Source organism: Capricornis sumatraensis, chromosome 3 (assembly GCF_032405125.1).
Source record: "Capricornis sumatraensis isolate serow.1 chromosome 3, serow.2, whole genome shotgun sequence".
Taxonomy (NCBI): domain Eukaryota; kingdom Metazoa; phylum Chordata; class Mammalia; order Artiodactyla; family Bovidae; genus Capricornis; species Capricornis sumatraensis.
Window position 1 is genome coordinate 133,539,898 of NC_091071.1, and position 11,403 is coordinate 133,551,300.

The following is an 11,403-nucleotide window of genomic DNA, read 5'->3' on the forward strand; positions in this document are numbered from 1 at the left end:
AGGCTACTTTTACACTTGAAGAAAACATAGCCGAAATTGCAATCGTCCAGGGTCAATTCATAGTGGTAAAAGGGTGAGTTAGGTTTTCTCACCTGTAGATGAAGGCCCTTCCCTCCAAACTGGGCTGCTCAATGCCATGCCAATGAATATTTGTGCTTTTGGATGGTGTTTATGGCTTACAAAGCTGTTTCACACAGAGCGTTCTTGTTTAAATTAGCTGTATGACAGTCCTGTATTATTCCTGTTACAGAAAGGAACACTGAGGCAGGAGCAAACATTTATTGAATACTTCTGTGCACCTGAGGTTCTTCTGAATCCTTTGTATGCACTAATTTTCTCTTAACAATAACCCCAAGAGCGCTTTTGGTTTCCAACTGCAGTCTAACTTGTGGAAGAGACTTTGCTAGGTATTTCAAAATGGATAAAACACAGTACTATTCTCAAAGTACTTTCCCGGACTCAATAATAATTGGTTCCTAATTTTTCTAACCGGGTCTTAGAAGGGAATAAGCGTGAGATAAGCCCACCTACCCCTCAGATATTGATAGTATGCAGGAGAGGGAGAAGGTTTGTTCAACCTATAATTATTGAGTGCTAGCTACGAACTAGTTAACTAACACTCAATAAAATATTGTCCGTTGTTGTGTCCAGGGTGCAGTGGACCAGAACTTGGGCAAACTCCAAGAGATGGTGAGGGACAGGGAGGCCTGGCTTGCTGCCATCCATGGGGTCGCAAAGAGTCAGACACGACTGGGCAACTGAACAACAACAACAGAACTGTGAAGTAGGCCCTGGAAGTGAAGGACTAAACAATGTCCCTGATCAGTGTCCCTGACCTAATGTCTCATGGCATTTCCATTCTAGTGCAGTTGTCAGAAGACCTTGTCTGTAGATATTTTTGGCTTTGTGGGCCATACATAACTACTCAACTTTGCTGTTGCAGTGTTAAAGCAGCCATAGATAATACATAAACGAATGACAGTGACTCTGTTCCAGTTTTATTTATGGATACTGAAATTTGAATTTCATGTAATTTTCATGTGTCATGAAATATTCTTGAATATTTCAAAAACCATTAAATATGTAAAAACCATTCGTAGAGTGTGGGCTACCCATGGGTCCGAATTTGCCTACTTTTGTTCAAATGGGAGAAACAGACACGAGAAGCAGAGAACTCTCATTTAAAAATAAAAAAAAGATGGGATATTTTAAAAAAGGGAATTTTAAAGGGCTCAGTGGAAGTGTTTGAGAGGAATGGAAAGAGTGGGGGATTGGCTCAGAGTGATGGACATACTGGCAATATGGGAACAGAAGCTCAGGTAACAGTGGACAACTTGAGGGTTTGGAATTACTGGGAGGATTAAGGTAGACAGGGATGTGAACCATGATGAGAACAGTCCTAATGTTCTGTTAGTTCAAAGTTAAAGCCAAAATCCAGATATTTAGCAGTATTGGATGGCCTCAGTAGTTATTGAGGTCACCCTCTGGCTGCTCCCAATTCTATGGTAAACAGTGAATGGGCAGGTCTTACAAGGAACCCAAGCATTAGGAAAGTCTTTGGGTGACTATTCCCTCCACCAGCTCTCCCAGAAGTAAAGGACAATCCTAGCTCTGATGCACAGGAGCTTGTGGAGAAGGGAGATAGGAAGAGCCTGAGTCACAGACCTGATCAGACTCAAGACTACCCTCCTCTTCTGGCTCTTCCTGGAATGGGAAAGATAGGGACTTGTCATGTTTGAGAAGTAAAGAACTTTATGTTCATCCTTCAGGAAAAGATTCCCAAACCATAAGCAACCCTCTTCCTCCAAGCCAGGACAAAGTATTGGAAAGAGAATGAGGGGTCTAGTTGCTCCTTTATTTGCAAAACCTGAGTGAATTGCATTGTTTTTCTTTTAAAAATTTCTGGTGCAGAGGGCAGGTGCGTGTGTGCTAAGTCACTTCAGTTGTGTCCGATTCTGCATCCCTATGGACTGTAGCCTGCCAGGGTCCTCTGTCTGTGGGGTTCTCCAGCAGGAATACAGAAGTGGGTTGCCATGCCCTCCTCCAGGGGATCTTCCTGATCCAGGGATCTAACCTGCATCTCTAAAGTCTCTTGCATTGGCAGGTGGCTTCTTTACCACTAGCATCACCACACTTCTATCAAAATAACGCTAGGGGTAGAATTCCTGAATAGCCAAGATAATAGCAGCCATTGCAGCGTAAATCTGAACTCATTGTCCATAAAACTGAGCACAAAATAGATAACAAAACTGCACAAAACCCATGTCATCTGCATAACTAAAAGAGAATGCCCAAACTTCAGATTATCTGGAAGTAGAAAAATAAACACCAAATCTCAGCAAGCTGTGCTCCTTCTCCTGCTGCAAACTTACACAGAAATAAGGAACAGTACAGAGAAAATGCATAGAAGAGAAGACTACTGGTGGTTGTATGACTGGTCTAAGATAACCACAAAAAGGAGAAAGTCCACTTTTGTGCTAAGATACGGGGAAAGAACCCTGGTAAATCAAAACACTTGCATGTGTTTTTAAAAAGTAAAGATGGACGTACTTCAAGGGGACAGTGTGTAAAACCCTTGCTTCTGGAATAGAAGGTAAAAAAGGAATGGAGAGGCCCCTTTTGGAATCTGGTGAAGAAGAAAAGAAGCAAAAGGAAATTTTAGGGTCAAGTAAAAAAAAGAGATCCAAAGCTGTGAAAATATGTAATCATTAGCCCATAAGTCCATGAGCTTCCCTGGTGGCTCAGATGGTAAAGAGTTCACCTGCCATGCAGGAGACCTGGTTTTGATCCCTGGGTTGGGAAGATCTCCTGGAGAAGGAAATGGCAACCCACTCCAATATTCTTACCTGGAGAATTCCATGGACAGAGGAGCCTGGTGGGCTACAGTCCATGGAGTCTCAAAGAGTAGGACACGACTGAGCAACTAACACTTTCACTTTAGCCCATATCACTCATACACACGTGCATAGACCCATAAGAACCATCCAGTAAGAAAAAACTTTCAAAAATCTTTGAAATGAATAGATGACAACTGAGTAAATATACACAAAATGTTACAAGAAGAAAACAGAAAACAAGACAACTTCAACTAATAAAAAGTGCTCCCCCCGGAAAAAAAAACTACCCCAAAGCAGAAAAGAAAAAAAAAAAAACTACAACAGAAACTCCAAAGAGAATTAAATATCCACCTTGAAATGATCTCCGGTGACCTCAGCCTGCAATGGCTTAAGGTGGGACTTGGATTCCCAGCCAGAGATCAAGGCTGGGTCATGGTGGTAAGAGCACCAAATCTTCGCCGCTAGGCCAGCGGTCAGTAACAAGGGCCCTGGTCCTTCAGCCCTGGAGAAAAGAATTCCCACAAAGATGGAAAGTAGTGAAACAAGTACAATATTTATTTGGAGGCAGAGTATACAGTATTTGTGGATAGAAACACAGGTGGACTCAGAGGGAGAGTTGCTGAGTCGTACCCTCATGGCATTTTAAGTTACTGTTATGGGGCATTTCTCCCGGGGTTTCTTTTGGCTAATCATTTTTATTTGCCTTGTTCACAGTCCATGTTTAGCATGTCTCAGGATTCTCCCATGTGTGTGCACATATCTCTTAGCCAAGATGAATTCTACTGCAAAGGCCTATGGGTAGAGCATCCCTTGACATCACTTCTCTTTGACTTCCAAGGGGCCTTTCTGTTCACCTGTGGTCAGTGAGGTTTTCTGTCTTTGAGAATGAGAAATATGTGTTTTGTGAGTTTAAAAAATTATGTGTTGTCCTTTAACTGAGAAACGTATTTCATATTTGCTTTAAGGGTGAATGTAGCAAAGTTTTCTATAGCCAACTGTTATGATAAATATTTAGCTACTTATGGCTCCTGCCTTGGCTGAGAAAATTTTGATTTGATGACGCTATTTGTTTGAGATTATTTACATTCATTGTCTACATTTTTACTCTGGGAGAAATCTACAATCCACAGTATTTACCTTTTCCCTCTCAAATTCTACAGGGCTTTAGTCATCCGGCAACCCAGTTTGAAACCAGCGCTTTTTATATTTATTTCTATAACTAATTGTATCTTAAGAGTTCCTAACTTTGTATAATGGTTGATTTGATAACAGCTGAGAGTTTTAGGCACAAACTCTTTCCTTTCATTCTGTTAGAGAAACTGTTAACAGAGATGGGAAAGTTTTGGTTCTTGTTTAATGTCCCTGACCTTAGTTTTTACTAAATTAAGGCATCAAACTGTTTTAAATGTAGAGATGGCCTTTTAAGGAAGCAAATGTTTTAAATAAAATGATAGTTAATAGTCCTACTTTTGTATGAAGTTGAAAGCTTACAAAGCTCTTTTGCTTTCATACTCATCTATGTCTATGACATCAGGCCTTTCATCTTTTCTTCCTGCTTCAGAGGAAGAGGCAACCCTTCAGCCCAAGGCATAGCATCCATGGAAGTCTGCTTCATCACGACTCACTTCTTTCCTGTGTCATCTGTTCTCTCTTTCTACTGACCTTTCCTCCAGCCTACACAAAGAACACAAACCATCCCTCTACCCTGGGTACCCTGGAGCTATTGTCACTTCTCTCTTCATCCTCAAAGAATCGTTTCCTCTCTCATCTCTGCATCCTCTGTGCTGCACCCTTACTGTTAACCTCCGAGGCTGTTTGCACTCATATCTCCAGTTGCAAAAGACAAAGTGGTTGTGTCCTCTTTGAAATGAGCTCCTCCATGAGGCCTATGTCTCCTCCTCCTCCCCTTCACTGCCTTTTTTGTTGCCCTTTCATCTTTCCTCCCTGTGTTGATGCTCACCAGGGTTCTATCTTCTACCCTCCTTGTGCTTACACATACTCTCCCTCCTTAACTGACTCCAACAATTTCTATAACTGTTAACTGCTGACTCCCAAATCCAGACATCTCTTCTAGGCTCCATGTTTTATACCTGTGTGTCTGCTGGACATTTGTACTTGGATAGTTAACCCAAAGGGACTTGAAAACAGCAGAATTCATTGTTTTCCACAACTGCTATTCCTTTGCATTTGCAGTGAGGAGCAGAAGGGAGAAGGAGTATAGATAAGGAAGTGTGGGGACAGAGACCTCTTGAGATCCAGGGAAATGTCTGCGTGGAGAGAACACTGGAGATGTGGGCTTCAGGGCCCCCACATTGTTGGACAGTACATGTGAATATAAGTCTGTTGGTAAAGCTAGTGACCACAACAGCCGACTTTGCAAACCTTCCCCAAACCTCTAGTTTGTATGGTTTGGATCTGTCCACGGGATTCTCCAGGTAAGGATATTGGAGTGGGTTGCCTTTTCCTTCTCCAGAGGATATTCCCAACCCAGGGATCAAACCTGCGTCTCTTACATGTCCTGCATTGGCAGGCAGGTTCTTTACTAGTGCCACCTGGGAAACCCCAAGTGTTAGTTGCTCAGTCATGTCTGACTCTTTGCAACCCCATGGACTGTAGCCTCCCAGGCTTCTCTGTCCATGGAGTTCTCCAGGCAAGAATACTGGAGTGAGTGATCATTCCCTTCTCCAGGGGATCTTCCCAACCCAGAAACTGAATCCAGGTCTCCTGCACTGCAGGCAGATCCTTTACTGTCTGAGCCACTAGGGAAACCTTTATCACTGGAAGTCTTGAATACAGAAATGTTTGAACCTTCTTGGAGTTTCCTGTGGAAGCACAGTATAGAGGTTGGGAAGAAGACACTGCCCTCACCCACTCCCTCTCTCTCAATATGGCCCAGCCTGTGGATTAGCGAGGTGTAGGTGAAAGAGGCGCGGTGAGAGCTACTGCTAGAGGCTATGCAGCTGGACAAATGGTAGCCCAGCATAACCCCTGAGTAGTTTGTCCTTCCTCAGGGAAGCCTCCTTCCATGTATACACATACCCAGATCAGAAAGAAGAATGCTTGGTATTCCTATTCCATATTCCCTGTCCTTCCGAGTTTCCCTGGTGGTTTAGACAGTAAAGAATCCTCCTGCAATGCAGGATACCTAGGTTTGATCCCTGGGTTGGGAAGATCCCCTTAAGAAGGGAACAGCTACCCACTCCAGTAATCTGACCTGGAGAATTCCATGGACAGAGGAGCCTAGTGGGCCACCGTCCATGGGGTCGCAAATACTCAGGCATGACTGAGTGACTTTCACTCACTCACTCTGTTCTTGCCTAAACCAAAGAAATAGTTTAAAATCACCTCCAGCCTCTACTTATGGAAATGTATGGGAATGGATAATCTTCGCATTGTACCCATTCACCTCTACCTCTAGCATAATGCCAAAAGGGACTCCCCAAAAATGTATACTGAAGAAAAAGGAGGCTGGCAAGCAGATGGCCTGGTGAAATTCACATGATGGACATCCTCCCTCGAAACCAAAGTGGCAGATGACAAGTCAGTTCTGCTCTTTCAGAAAGAGGCTTAGGCCAGACTGCCTGGGTTTAAATGCCAGCTGCACTACAGACTAAACTTTACAGAAGTTACTTATATATTCTGTGCCTCAGTTTCCTCAACCATAAAAAGGAAATAATAATAACTACACATGTGATCATTATGAGAATTTAAAAGGCATATAAAGGGCTTGACATAGGGCTTACTGCTGCTGCTGCTAAGTCACTTCAGTCATGTCCGACTCTGTGCAACCCCATAGACGGCAGCCCACCAGGCTCCCCCGTCCCTGGGATTCTCCAGGCAAGAACACTGGAGTGGGCTGCCATTTCCTTCTCCAATGCATGAAAGTGAAAAGTGAAAGGGAAGTCGCTCAGTTGTGTCTGACTCTTAGCGACCCCATGGACTGCAGCCTACCAGGCTCCTCTGTCCATGGGATTTTCCAGGCAAGAGTACTGGAGTGGGGTGCCATCGCCTTCTCCGTGACATAGAGCTTAGGAAATGGTAAGCACTTGCTAAATGTTATCTGCTGCTGTTGTAATTATTACCTGTCCCTCACCTGGCACAGCAGGAAGTCTTTTCATTAATGAGGATAGAAATAGTGACTGTAGTAAGGTAGGGGAGAAGGCGATGGCACCCCACTCGCACTCTTGCCTGGAAAATCCCATGGATGGAGGAGGCTGGTAGGCTGCAGTCCGTGGGGTCGCTAAGAGTCGGACACGGCTGAGAGACTTCACTTTCACTGTTCACTTTCATGCATTGGAGAAGGAAATGGCAACCCACTCCAGTGTTCTTGCCTGGAGAATCCCAGGGATGGGGGAGCCTGGTGGGCTGCTGTCTATGGGGTCGCACAGAGTCGGACACGACTAAAGTGACTTAGCTTAGCAGTAAGGTAGTACCAAATATTGAAACAACCTTTTGTCATGCTTTTGGCTACCCAGTTCAAAATGCCCTTCTAAGTCTAGCTGGGAGGCAGAGATGGCCTATCACTAAATACCTAACAGTGCCTGATACAGGTTGCATGTTCAGGACTCCCTTGCAGGTAGTGTTTGTAGCCTGAGACCCAAGCTGGACCAATCAGGTACACTCAACCCAGGCCTAGCAACAGGAGCTAGTGAAGCCAAGTGGCAGGTATAGGGAGCACTACAATACAGTATGCCCACTTTTCTCAGAGGTAGTGGAAGCAATGGTCCCAACAGCAGTGTGCAAGGCCACAGCTGGCCATGCAGGATCAGCAGCATCCTCACAGGCTGTGACTGTGGGTGAGTCTTGTCTGCTGCCAAGAGCCCTTGTTCCCGCCTGTTTTCCAAGCTTGTAGCTGTATCCTCTCCAGAAATGCTTTAAATAACCCAGTGTCCTTTACTGCTTCTATCAGCTTAGGTTAATTTTTCAACCTGCCAGACTGATAAAGACTATCAGATCAGATAGCTTAATAAAATGCACATACATTATTTCTACCTTTATTGGCTTATTGATTTGCAGTGTGCTCCTGTTCAGGGACTGTTTTTCTTAGATGATTTTTGTTTTAGTAATGCTGAGATGTTTAAGAGGATTGTTTATTGTTGTTGTTTGGTAGGAAGCTTTCCTCTTCTCCCTTTCCCTCTGTCTTCTTTTTTGGTGTGTGTCGGGTGGAGGGCAGGGGAGGGTTTCAATACAATCAAATTCTAATGGACTGGAATCTACTCTTAGGAAGAGAAAATCAGGCAATTAATGAGTATGAAAATTGAAATAGAGGGAGAGGAGGAAAATCAGTGCCCTCTGCATAAGAGTACCACAACACAACTGTCAGCTCATTTAACTGGTTTATTTTATGGATAGGAACTTGCAACAAAGAACCCAAAGATAATGTGTGTTCAAGATACAACTAACTGTATCTTCACACTCCTAGTCCAGGGCTTATGGTTCTACCTACTTGTCTCCATCCAAGAGGCAAATGACGTAAAAGCAAGGTAAAAGTGAAAGTATTAGCTGCTCAGTCATATCTGACTGTTTGCGACCCTATGGACTGTACTGTCCATGGAATTCTCTAGGCAAGAATACTGGAGTGGTTTCCATTTCCTTTTCCAGAGGATCTTCCCAACCAAGGGAGCAAACGCAGATTTCCCACATTGCAGGCAGATTCTCTACCATCTGAGCCACCAGGGAAACCCCTAAAACAAGCTAAGATCAGGTTAAATTCAGCCCTTTCAATTATACTTTTTGACTTTATGGTTGTGTATGATAAGAATTTGGGCTTCCCAGGTGGTGCTAGTGATAAAGAACCTGCCTGCAAATGCAGGAGACAGATGTGGATTCGATCCCTGGGTCAGGAAGATCCCCTGGAGGAGGGCATGGCAACCCACTCCAGTATTCTTGCCTGGAGAATCTATTGGACAGAGGAGCTTGGCAGGTTACAGTCCATAGGGTCACAAAGAGTTGGACACAACTGAAGTGATTTAGCATGCACACGCATAAGAAGTTACATTTTGAAGAGCTTTTTATAGTTTACAAAGTGTTTGGTTCATTATGTTCTCTGAACTGTGAAATAAGGTACATATAAGGAGAAGGCAATGGCACCCCACTTCAGTACTCTTGCCTGGAAAATCCCAAGAACGGAGGAGCCTGGTAGGCTGCAGTCCATGGGGTCGCTAAGAGTCGGACACGACTGAGCGACTTCCCTTTCACTTTTCACTTTCATGCATTGGAGAAGGAAATGGCAACCCATTCCAGTGTTCTTGCCTGGAGAATCCCAGGGACAGGGGAGCCTGGTGGGCTGCCGTCTATGGGGTCGCACAGAGTCGGACACGACTGAAACAACTTAGCAGCAGCAGCAGCAGCAGCAGCAACATATATTAAGCATTTAATGTGTCAAGTATTTTGGACTCTTTTGTTGACTGTGAGGGCTACTCCATTTCTTCTAAGGGATTTTTGCCCACAGTAGTAGATATAATGGTCATCTGAATTAAACTCACCCATTCTAGTCCATTTTAGTTCACTTATTCCTAAAATGTCAATGTTCATTCTTGGCATCTCCTGATTGACCACTTCCAGTTTACCCTGATTCATAGACCTAACACTCCAGGTTCCTATGCAATATTGTTCTTTCCAGCACTGGGGATTACTTCCATCGCCAGTCACATCCACAACCGGGTGCTGTTTTTGCTTTGGCTCTCTCTCTTCATTCTTTCTGGAGTTATTTTTCCACTCTTCTCCAGTAGCATACTGGGTACCTTCTGACCTGGGGAGTTCATCTTTCAGTGTCCTATCTTTTTGCCTTTTCATACTGTTCATGGGGTTCTCAAGGCAAAAATACTGAAGTGGTTTGCCATTGCCTTCTCTAGTGGACTATGTTTTATCAGAACTCTCCACCATGACCCATCTATCTTGGGTGGCCCTACACGACATGGCTCATAGTTTCATTGAGTTAGACAAAACTGTGATCTATATGACCAGTTTGGTTAGTTTTCTGTGATTGTGGTTTTCATTCTGTCTGCTCTCTGATGGATAAGGATAAGGAGCTTGTGGAAGCTTCCTGACGGGAGGGACTGCCTGTGAGGGAATCTGGGTCTTATTCTGATAAGTGGGGCCATGGGCAGGGGGAATCTGGGTCTTGTTCTGATGGGCAGGGTCAGAGAATGATCTCTGTTCCTTTCCAAGGCAAACCATTCAATATCACAGTAATCCAAGTCTATGCCCCACCCACTAATGCTGAAGAAGCTGAAGCTGAATGGTTCTGTGATGACGTACAAGAACTTCTACCACTAACACCAAAAAAAGATGTCCTTTTAATCATAGGAGACTGGAATGCAAAGTAGGAAGGCAAATTTGGCCTTGGAGTACAGAATGAAGAACAGTGAAGGCTAATAAAATTTTGCCATGAGAACGCACTGGTCATAACAAGCACCCTATTCCAACAACACAAGAGAAGACTCCTCACAGGGACATCACCAGATGGTCAATTCCAAAATCAGATTGATTATACTCTTTGAAGCAAATCATATTGATTATATTCTTTGCACCAAAGATGGAGAAGCTCTATACAGTCAGCAAAAACAAGACCGGGAGCTGACTGTGCCTCAGATCATGAACTCCTTATTGCCAAATTCAGACTTAAATTGAAGAAAGTAGGGAAAACCACTAAACCATTCAGGTATGACCCAAATCAAATCCCTTATGATTATACAGTGGAAGTGACAAATCAATTCAAGAGATTAGATCTGATATAGTGCCTGAAGAACTATGGATGGAGGAGAAGGTGGTGATTAAAACCATCCTCAAGAAATAGAAATGCAAGAAGGCAAAACAGTTGTCTGAGGAGGCCTTACAAATAGTTGAGAAAAGAAGTGAAAGGCAAAGGAGAAAAGGAAAGATATACCCATCTGAATGCAGAGTTCCAAAGAATAGCAAGGAGAGATAAGAAAGCCTTCCTAAGTGATCAGTGCAAAGAAATAGCAGAAAACAATAGGATGGGAAAGACTAGGGATCTCTTCAAGAAAATTGGAGATACCAAGGCAACATTTCATTCAAAGTTGGGGATAATAAAGGACAGAAACAGTATGAGCCGGACAGAAACAGTATGGGCCGAACAGAAGCAGAAGATACTAAGAAGAGGTGACAAGAATACACAGAAGAACTATACAAAAGATATCTTAATGAGCCAGATAACCACGATGGTGTGATCACTCACCTAGAGCAAGACATCCTGGAGTGCAAAGTCAAGTGGGCCTCGGGAAGCATCACTACGAACAAAGCTAGTCGAAGTTATGGAATTCCAGCTGAGCTATTTCAGAGCTTAAAAGATGATGCTGTGAAAGTGCTGCACTCAATATGCCAGCAAATTTGGAAAACTTAGCAGTGGCTACAGGACTGGAAAAGGTCAGTTTTCATTCCAATCCAAAGAAAGGCAATGCGAAAGAAGCTCAAATTATCACACAATTACACTCATCTCACAGGCTAGCAAAGTAATGCTCAAAATTATCCAAGCTAGGCTTCACCAGTACATGAACCAAGGACTTCCAGATGTTCAATCAAGCTGGATTTAGAAAAGGCAGAG